This window comes from Gigantopelta aegis, unplaced genomic scaffold, assembly GCF_016097555.1.
Source record: "Gigantopelta aegis isolate Gae_Host unplaced genomic scaffold, Gae_host_genome ctg3200_pilon_pilon:::debris, whole genome shotgun sequence".
In the NCBI taxonomy this organism is placed as follows: Eukaryota; Metazoa; Mollusca; class Gastropoda; order Neomphalida; family Peltospiridae; genus Gigantopelta; species Gigantopelta aegis.
In genome coordinates, this window is record NW_024533226.1 from 36,722 (window position 1) to 47,327 (window position 10,606).

Genomic DNA, 10,606 nt, shown 5'->3' on the forward strand with positions numbered 1-10,606 from the left:
CAGAGCATGCTGCGACACATTATATGTGTTAAGTATGAGAGTTGGCCATGTCGTAGTATTGTACTATAGTAATAGTAATGCATTATACTGATAGATACCGCTAACTATATGGTCACCATTAAGAATGACAATTGTGCATGTCGTACGCGCTTATTGTAGTGTCGGATGGGTTTCTAGAAGTATTATACTATAGAAATAACGCAAAAGACATCATTTGCCAAATTCTCACATTTATTACATTAAACACACATATGTACGTAAAAAACCAACAGAACACATATACATAAATAGTTATAATAATGAAATAAAACGCCAATCACCAAAAGAACATAGAAATAAAACGTCCAGCAAAAGATAAAAGTCTGTGCGCAAGAGGGGCGTAGAGCTTTCCACAGGCCGACAGGAATCTAGAAGTGGACACGTCACCATCTGTGTAGCGTCCCACAGTTCGAAAATTTTCCCCTGTAGATTCCTGAAGGCCTTCCTCTGTCGCCGTCGCATCTTACTCTCCGAGACAAACCGGCATGTCAGAGGGACCAGCCTGGCTTCGGTGTGGAGCATGGGAACCAACTTGTAGAAGGGAGGGGCTGTTCCAAAGGCACGCAGCGTAATGTGTGTTGTCTGGGTCGGACATCATTAGAACAAAACGCACACGGATAAGTTGGCATTTTGTTCGAAAGTTATCAGATAATTTGGACGGTTATATACATTACTTGCTGAAAATGTCATCATGCTCACCAATTGGAATTACTTCTTAATAGCAGGTAAAATAACAACACAACGTCTGCAGGGTGATATCATTTACTTGCTCTTTGTGCCGAAGTGGAATCTGAGTCACAACTAGGAAGGAGGAAAATACTTCATACTACAACAACAAGTCAGGAGGCTATATCCGCGAGTGTTGTTACTACGATAAAGTACGATAAAGAACTTTTGCATGTTTTTTCTGGGATCATCTCCAATGTATAGGTCACCGACTGTAGAACAAAAACAAATTATTCGAACAGCGGAAACTATCTTCAAAGATAAATGGATCAGCAATTTATCAATCCGACATGACACTTCGTTTCGGGACGTTTAGGTTAAGGTGGGACTAATTCAATACTAACAAAAACACATTCTTTTATTTCAGTGAGAATACTTTAATTTAAAAAACAACACTTGTTCAACAATAGACAAGATTGTCCCTGTGCCGAGTTGTCTCTGGACTCCGGGCCGAGTTGTCTCGCGGTGGGCCGGGTTGTCTCAGAACTCTGGGCCGAGTTGTCTCGACGTGGGCCGAGTTGTCCTCCGGGCCGAGTTGTCCTCCGGGCCGAGTTGTCTGGCATTCTCTATTTTCGCTTTCGATCGGTGGAAATTTAGTAGTCTCGATAACCCACTCGATGCTTTCTGGCCGTCGATCTAATTTTCTGCACATGTGCCTGCAGCACGGTTAGTACATTTCAGTTGAGGCCTTTCGTATGACACAGTTCCTTTCATTGGCGTTGTTTTATGAGTTCGAGTCTATGACTACTTAAGCAGTGACATGATGATGTCGGGGCTTGCTCATTGCGAACGTTGTACCGAACTCTGAGAGGTCTTATTCAAATTTTCCCTCGTGCCGACACAGCTGGCCATGGGAACAAAATCGGACTAATAGAAAACTTCAAACTTTTATTTCCGGGTCGTTTCGCCCTCATTCCCGTTCGCACCGAGTCATTTCGCCCCTAGAGTGAGTCGTTTCACCCTTAATGTATTGGGGTAGTAGTATGTAAAATTAGGTATATAAAAATAATTTTATCCATAATTTTGCCGTAATAGCCACCTAACAAGTAACAAGATTGCAGACTTAATGTAATCCAAAACTAGCCATGACAAGAACAGACATCGATATGTTCAGGACTATACCGCAAACAGCCATCTGTAAACAGTGTTTCTTTGTTATTTGATTATTTTTGTTTGGATCGATAACTACATGAAAGCAAATAGTGTCTAATGAATCTGCTCGTATTCAGTTATGAATAGTTCGGTTTCACAAAACTTTGGAAAGTGCCACAATGAACCATTTTCATGTACATGTATATAATGTGTAAAATATAAAACAAGAAACAAATGTGTTCGTAACAAATTTTTACTGTGCATAAAAATAGTTTTTTGTACAGTAATTAAAGTCAAAATTTATACAAACCCCCCCCCCCCCCCCCCCCTAAAAAAAAACAACATGAGAGCAAAACGACCCTGTTACGAGGCTGAAAAGACCTGATACCATACTGCACAGATATTTTTCCATTTACAGCATCATAGAAAGTTTTTATTAAATTGTCTGAAATAAATTTTGAATGTTGTGTCCAGTGTGGAATAATTGTTTTACTTTTAGTTTACCTTTAATTTAATGCACTGTGATTAATATTCTATTACATTATTTACATCTAATTGAAAAAATACAAAACTTCATTTAATATTTGATGTTGATAATTTTAATACCCATACTGACACTTATTGTTTACTGCAGTGCAGTGTACTCAGTAAAATATTTTATTTAAAATGTCAACAAATTTAATTATATAATGTAGCATGATTCATGGATAATTACTATTAACCATCCAAGCCAGTGCCCCACGACTGGTACTATGTGCTTTTCTGTCTGTGGGAAAGTGCATATAAAAGATTCCTTGCTACTAATGGAAAAATGTAGCAGGTTTCCTTGGACTACGTGTCACAATGACCAAATGTTTGATATCCAGTAGCTGATGATTAATAAATCAATGTGCTCTAGTGGTGTCATTAAACAAAAACACTGTTAAAGTATTTTATTTAAACAATGCATGTATACAAGTCTCCATTAAATTTTAATCTGACATTTAGCAATGGAAATTATCATTTAAATTAATTATAAAATTATGGCGGGGTTTTGCTCAGTGGATAGAGTGCTCGTCTGGGGTGCTTTGGTTCTAGGATTGAACCTTCTATGTGGACCCATTCTCGGAAGGTTTTTGTCATGTCCCAACCACTGCCCCACGACTGGTATATCAAAGGCCATGGTATGTATTATCCTGTGTCATTAATAACTGACTGCAAGTTTTATTAATCCTATTCCAGATAATTAAAAAATTTACTACAGCTGAGTTTCACAAATAATTATATTTAACAATCATAAATACATCACATTTCAGAACGAGATTGCTAGTATACCATTTGCAAAAAATCTAGTGTATATTATGACGCGCTGTAGGGCTTGCTGGATTGTTGGCGGGCTCTCAAGATTTGTAAACAGGGTGTCCTTATGGTACTTTAATTTTTGAAACCAAAGTCGCACGCTGTGACAGGACCCTCTGACGGCATTTTGTTTACAACTGACTTTTGCAGCAAATAAACTTGACTGAAAGTTATTTTTTATGTGCATGCATGCAGTCATATTTCTTCAGTTTGTCTAAACAAGAATTTATTATAAATGGAATCATAGACTAGTAGATTATTATTATATTATGGACAGCAAGGTGAATAAATACTATAATAATAGTATAAAATAACTATTTGGACCCATGAATTTACTCATCCTCAACCCTCGTATTTTTTAAATGTTTATCAGTGATCAATTGGCAACACCACTAATTTCTTAATAGGGGTTCAGGGGAGGACAGCATCTAGTTCAGTTGTTGGCATTTTCCAACATCTACGATATATACTACATGTAGTTCGCCTTGGATTGGTTGCATTTTTTTCTCGCTCTTTAGATCTGAAAGAAATCATATTGGCCGTCATCCGTCCCGGAACGTAATTTCAGCATTAATTGTTTTCGGTTTCTTTGACAATAAATACAAGAATAATACACATGCATGCATACAAACACACACACACACACACACACACATACAAACACACACACACACACACACACACGCACACAAACACACACTTGTGATGTAGTTTTATCACAGCTTTGATTCACATTTTTCTTTATCCATATAACCATAACAGTAAATGTTATCAAAACAAAAGATATCTAAATAGTTGTAAATACAATTTATCATTGATATAAAATAATTAAAAAACAGGACAATAATTGAAATAATAATAATAATTTATACCTGCATTAAACTAATTAAACTCTTTAATTACATGTAACTTATTAGGTCAGTCAACTGATCCTTTTTCTTGGGACATATATGCATCATCTGTTGTGCATAAGCTTTCTCAATGTAACTGTGCTGCAGTAACATCCATACAGAAGGAATTTTTTTTATTTAACGACACACTCAGCACATTTCATTTATGGTTATATGGTGTCAGACATATGGTTACGGACCACACAGAGGGGAACACGCTGTCACTACTTCATGGGCTACTCTTTTCGATAAGCAGCAAGGGATCTTTTATATGCACCATCCCACAGACAGGGTAGCACATACCACATCTATGCGATGGACGTGCATGCTGTATGCACCTGAGGTAACCAAGGCAAAGTTAAGCTTTGGATGAGCCCAGTGTGTCGGCGATCTCTCGATACTAACTTGCAGTTCAACCGACTCTTAGTCAGACGTGGCCCGAGGTTGTAATGTATGTTCATTGTATCGATACTCAATGTGTCCTGCAATTTACATTAATTCACACAACTGGATTTGCTCATTAATTTTGACTCCAGAGCTCAGTGATCCACCACCTAGTGTTTAATTTTTTGCATATTTCATTTTATTCTTTTTAGTTTTTTTTATTGTGGAACATAATGTTGACACAGATGACCGGACACTGTACACATGGAAAAATTTGTTGGACGACCCTGGACATAATGCCCCCTCTTCTTTTCCAAAATAGTGGAGGTTCATGACTGGTAGTTAGACTATCTGCTAGCCACCGTGGTATATGTAGATGGCTATATCATGGTTAGCATGGCCATCGCTATAACCTGAGGCCCTACAACAAGTCGGGTACCCTGCGAAAAAAAATTGGAGAAAAGATCAGCGCTCTCTAGACCAATGGGTAGTGACTGCATAGGACAGCCTGAGCTGACAATCAGTGTCTCGATAATGGTCCTTCCACAGGTTCACCTACAGAAACCTTGTAACGACTTTTACTTCCTTTATGCGATCAAGTTGGACCTATCAGTCGTCACTGGGGCAGTCGCCTGCCTCAAAAGAACCAGTCCGAAGATCTCTCTAAACCATTCAATTAGTAACTAGTGACACGTACGTGTTGACAAAGGGTAGGCATGTAATCAACACAAAATTCCTCATTCGTGGGAAAAATTAAAAGCCCCAATTCCCATTCATCTTGGCACATGCAGGGCAGTGTCCATGTTGATTCCTTCAATGGCTGTCTTTAAAATGGCAGCTATATTTAAATTTTAGGAGTTACTATATATTCAATAATATTTAATGTGTAAAAATATATCTGTATACCAAATAGTGTGCTATTATATCTTTTAAGGTGCGTGGCCGGCATGAAAAATATAAGTCATTTCCATATTATTTCATGTGTGCTGTTTGTTGAGTGTAATTCGACCCTTGTTTTTCACTCGTCAGATTGAAATATTATGTGCGCTGTACGAGCGCAATCACACCCGAGTGTGGCTGAGGAAAGATCATATAAAAGATGACTTGCTGCTTTTGAAACATGTAGAGAGCTTCCTCTGAAGACTATGGGTCAGAATTAATTATCAGTTTAATTTTTTACATCCAGTAGCCAGTTATGCCCTGTTCAGTGTCATCTTGATATATATCATCCAACATTCATATGGGATTCTGAAGAAATTCCTTCTTTTTTTTTATATAGTCTGGATAGATCTGCTATGTAATTAGCTACTGTAATTTTTTACATCCAGTAGCCAATCGGTGCTCTAGTGACATCATTAAACAGATGAAATTAGGCAGCAATCTGTCCCTGGAGGCCAAATTTCAATATTATCAGTTAATTGCTGTATTAATGCCACTGACCCTATCTCCACCCACGGAAATGGACACCAATTTTTGTCAATCTACCAACCTGTAACAAATGTGGACAAATATTTTGTCAAAAAAAAAAAAAAAAAGAGAGAAAAAAAGAAGAATGAAGCAACAGGTTCAAAATCCATGAATACCATTGGAATTCCCTGGACCCACTTGATTCAAATAATTGTTTTAAAGTTATTTTTGTTATGTCACCAGTACAGTATGACAGCACTTAATTCCACACCCTATCTTTAAACTGTCAGCAAAACATAAAAATTGAAGCACAATAATCTTAACAAAGTGGTGTTTTATTCTTCCTGATGTGACCCACTAATATATCTGAACAGTATATATTATGCAAACAAATATTTTATAAATAATATATATATTTATTTCCAAATGTTAGATTGGATTCTCTCACATTCATTTTCCTCAGTTAACTTAAGTGTCATCTTGATATATATCATCCAACATTCAGACGGGATTCTGAAGAAATTTCTTCTTTTTTTCTTTTTTTATATAGTCTGGATAGATCTGCTATGTAATTAGCTATTGTTTATTATTAATGTACCTGTAAACATTTAGTTCTTTCTATTAGTTTTTAAAGACTACCCTAGAGAATCATAGCCTACCAAGTTTCGGGTGTGGGGAATCAAAACTTCAAGAGAAAACAAACTATTTTCAATTTTACTTTTACTGGTATTCAGTCAAATCTCTAGGATAAACAGACTTTGAAATATTCAATGTTGACCTTTAATTTTAATTAAGAAGAAACCAAAATATAAAATACATGTATATTTGAATCTAAATAATCTGTGAACCAATTTTCAGTACTACACAATATAAACTCTTACAAAAAGATAAAGGGTGTTGGACTGGGAAGGAAATAATAATAATAAAAAATTACATGTATTACTTGTACATTTATACTACATGTACATCATAGAACTGTATGCAACTTAGGAGAGACTAAATCATAGACACTGAGAGTCGTCAACTAGTGAGCGTCTACTGAATATTCATGAGCAAACTGTTGATCGACATCAAGATTTTATGACATCGAGTAATGTCCTGGTATATATATAAAAATTATTCCAACTGTAGATATTAATGTAACAAGTATTTAATAATATACAGAGTGGTTAATAAATTGTGTGATTGAATGTTACGTAGCGTATATCAATGTCGTTTGTTGTTTTCCTACTCGATTCTGTGGAATATAATGCTGCCGATGAATCTTACACCAGTGGTTACGGTTATCTAAACGTGACAAAATTGTAATGCACGTCTGTACAACTTAATTTCATAAACAAATAAACAAACAACAACAACAAAAATCATCCAACAACTACAGAATATATAATTTAAAACAATTACTGTATAAATGAGTACAGGTCAAACCGATTAGAAAAATGTTGTCCACTACTTTTAATTATAATTATTTGTAATAACAGTTGTCCTAAATAAAAATAATCACAACAACAACACAACAGGAGATACGGTAGTTTTTTGGAAAATGATAAGATTTCAGTACGTTGGATTATAAATACATTATCTCACTACCAAGTACACATGAAGTCATCCACTGATGTAGTTAACAAATTACACACTTCTTGGCTAATGTCTATTTCCTCAAAGTAAAACATCTACATTTTAGACACAAAATTAATCAATTATCAAAGTGATCTGAGTAGATTTCTATTTCTTTATTTTATAAAGTATGATTTTCATTAAATAGATTTGAATAAAGTACCACTGAGGGTTCATTTACCTTTAATATACATATACATACATACATACATACATACATACATACATACGTGTGTGTGTGTGTAATACCTACCAACCTATAGTCCGATGGCTTAACCACTGCAAAATTGCTAGCTTAATAAATAGCTGGTAACTAGCTTGCGACAAGGTTGTACAAGCATATTTTACACGGTAGTAACTACCGCGTTTCGAGCTAGTATTTGGAACCTTTTTACAACCTTGCGAGAAGCTTCCTGCACGCTTGCAACAAGCTTTCCGCAAGCTTGCAACGAGCTACCCGCACGCTTGCGACTAGCTACCCGCACGCTTGCGACTAGCTACCTGCAAGCTTGCGACGAGCTTCCTGCACGCTTGCGACGAGCTACCCGCACGCTTGCGACGAGCTACCCGCAAGCTTGCGACGAGCTACCCGCACGCTTGCGACTAGCTACCCGTAAGCTTGCGACGAGCTTCCCGCAAGCTTGCGACGAGCTACCCGCATGCTTGCGACTAGCTACCCGCAAGCTTGCGACGAGCTACCCGCATGCTTGCTACGAGCTTCCCGCAAGCTTGCGACGAGCTTCCCGCACGCTTGCGACGAGCTTCCCGCAAGCTTGTTCAGTTTAAGCTAGTATTTGGAACCTTTTTACAACCTTGCTGCAAGCTTGCTACAAGCTTCCCGCAAGCTTGCAACGAGCTTCCCGCAAGCTTGCGACGAGCTTCTCGCACGCTTGTGACAAACTTCTCGCAAGCTTGCGACGAGCTACCTGCACGCTTGTGACGAGCTTCCTGCAACCTTGCAACAATCTTCCTGTAAGCTTGTGATGAGCTTTCTGCAAGCTTGCGACTAGCTTCCCGCACGCTTGCGACGAGCTTCCCGCACGCTTGCGACAAGCTTCCTACAAGCTTGTTCAGTTTAAGCTAGTATTTGGAACCTTTTTACAACCTTGCTGCAAGCTTGCTACGAGCTTCCCGCAAGCTTGCAACGAGCTTCCCTCAAGCTTGCGACGAGCTTCTCGCACGCTTATGACAAACTTCTCGCAAGCTTCTCGCCATCATCAGTGGCAGCCATCTTGCATCTTGTATAGTTCTTTAAAAAACCCCAAAGGTTTTAAAGTGAAAAACATGAACAGTTAAAACATGAAAATAGGTGCTACATGTTGTCAGATACTTAGGCTACAAAATTAGTTAACCTGTATGATAGACATGTTCTATGTATGTGGGATAGTCTTGACTAAACTAATATGCTAGAAAGCTCCTGGTCCTATATTCTTCTTCTTCTTGTTTTAGGTTATATTCCTCCACTATCTGGAGATCCACACTGTGGTGTAAAGTCATTTGTTTGTTTCTTCTTGTTTTCTTTTTTCTCCTGTTCCACCAAGCAGGATTCAACCAAACTTGGTCCAAATGATCCTCTTATAGACCTGACCAAGTGTTTTTATTTTTCAGGCCAATAAAAATTCCAAGATGGCTGCCCTGGCCTCTGAATAACTGAGACATTTTTTTACTTTTCCTCAAGTTCTACCATGCAAATTTCAACCATATGTATTCCAAATAATCCTCTCATGGCCTTGACCAAGTATTGTTATTTTTCAGGGCGATTCAAAATCCAATATGGCCGGCCTAGCCTCCGATTGACTGAGACATTTTTAAAACTGCTTTTCAAGGTCCACTATCCAGGTTTCAACATGGACCTGACAAAGTATTGCTATTTTTGGGACTGATTCAAAATCCAAGATGGCCACCCTGGCTTCTGACTGGCTCAGACATTTTCAACATCTTTTCAAATTCCACCAGGCTAATTTCAACCAAACAATATATGGCCCATGTCATCCTCTCATGGCCATGCATATATTATTATTTTTGGGGCTAATTGAAAATCCAATCATTACAGGGTGTATACTACCAAATCAAATCCCATAGACGACAATAGTAACATATGTGGCTAAAACTCCTACCTGCAACGTATCAACCGACATAAATGCCACGGATATAAATACTACCACCCCTTACACTTAAAATGAATCAGAAAAAAATGGGGGTCAAGCTGCTCGTTTCTGAGATAAAGGTAGCGTCTATGACTACCCTAGTTTCGCACAAAATTCGAGTACTTTTTTATACAGGTACCCCATACATGTTTCAAGCACAAGGCTACTTGACACATTGGTACTAGATGAAATAAAATTGCTTTTTTTTTTTTACCCAGATGAAACTATTATTTTTTACAACCAACACACTCACATTTATAACCAATCACAGGACTTGTGGTGTTCACTTCTCTATCAAAAGTTCGGTGCACCTCGCACTTTGACCTAGCCGGAAGTTATTTGGTTTAGTACTACCTACAAGATGATTCTGTTTTAACCATATTGCATTATCATTCGTATGTATTAATATTAATTATGTTTTAATTATTATTGTAAATACTATCTAAATCTGTTACATGTATGTTTGGTTGGTTGTTTAGCCACTGTTCCCACTGAATTTGATAAATCATATGAGAAGTTATGAATTAAAAAAAAATAACCATGAAAATGATTTGGACTTAAATTTTTCTCCACAGGTGTAGAGATGCTTTCACAGTTGAAGATATACATGCAGCAAGCTTGTAAAAATAAAAACATGCATGCGGCAAGCTTGCAGAATTACTGACTACCTTACGCGAGCTAAATGTTAGCATGCAAATAGCTTGCATTGCTTGTACTACCTTGTAACAACCTTGTAACTACCTTGCAACAACCTAGCCGCAAGCATGCATTTTTGTTTGGGAGCCTGGTACCAGCTCCAACCCAGAGCAAGTTCTTAAGGGCTCAATGGATAGGTGTAAGGCCACTACACCCTCTTCTCTCTCCCTAACCACTAACCAACTGACAACTAACCCACTGTCCTGGACAGACAGCCCAGATAGCTGAGGTGTGTGCCCATGACAGAGTGCTTGAACCTTAATTGGATAT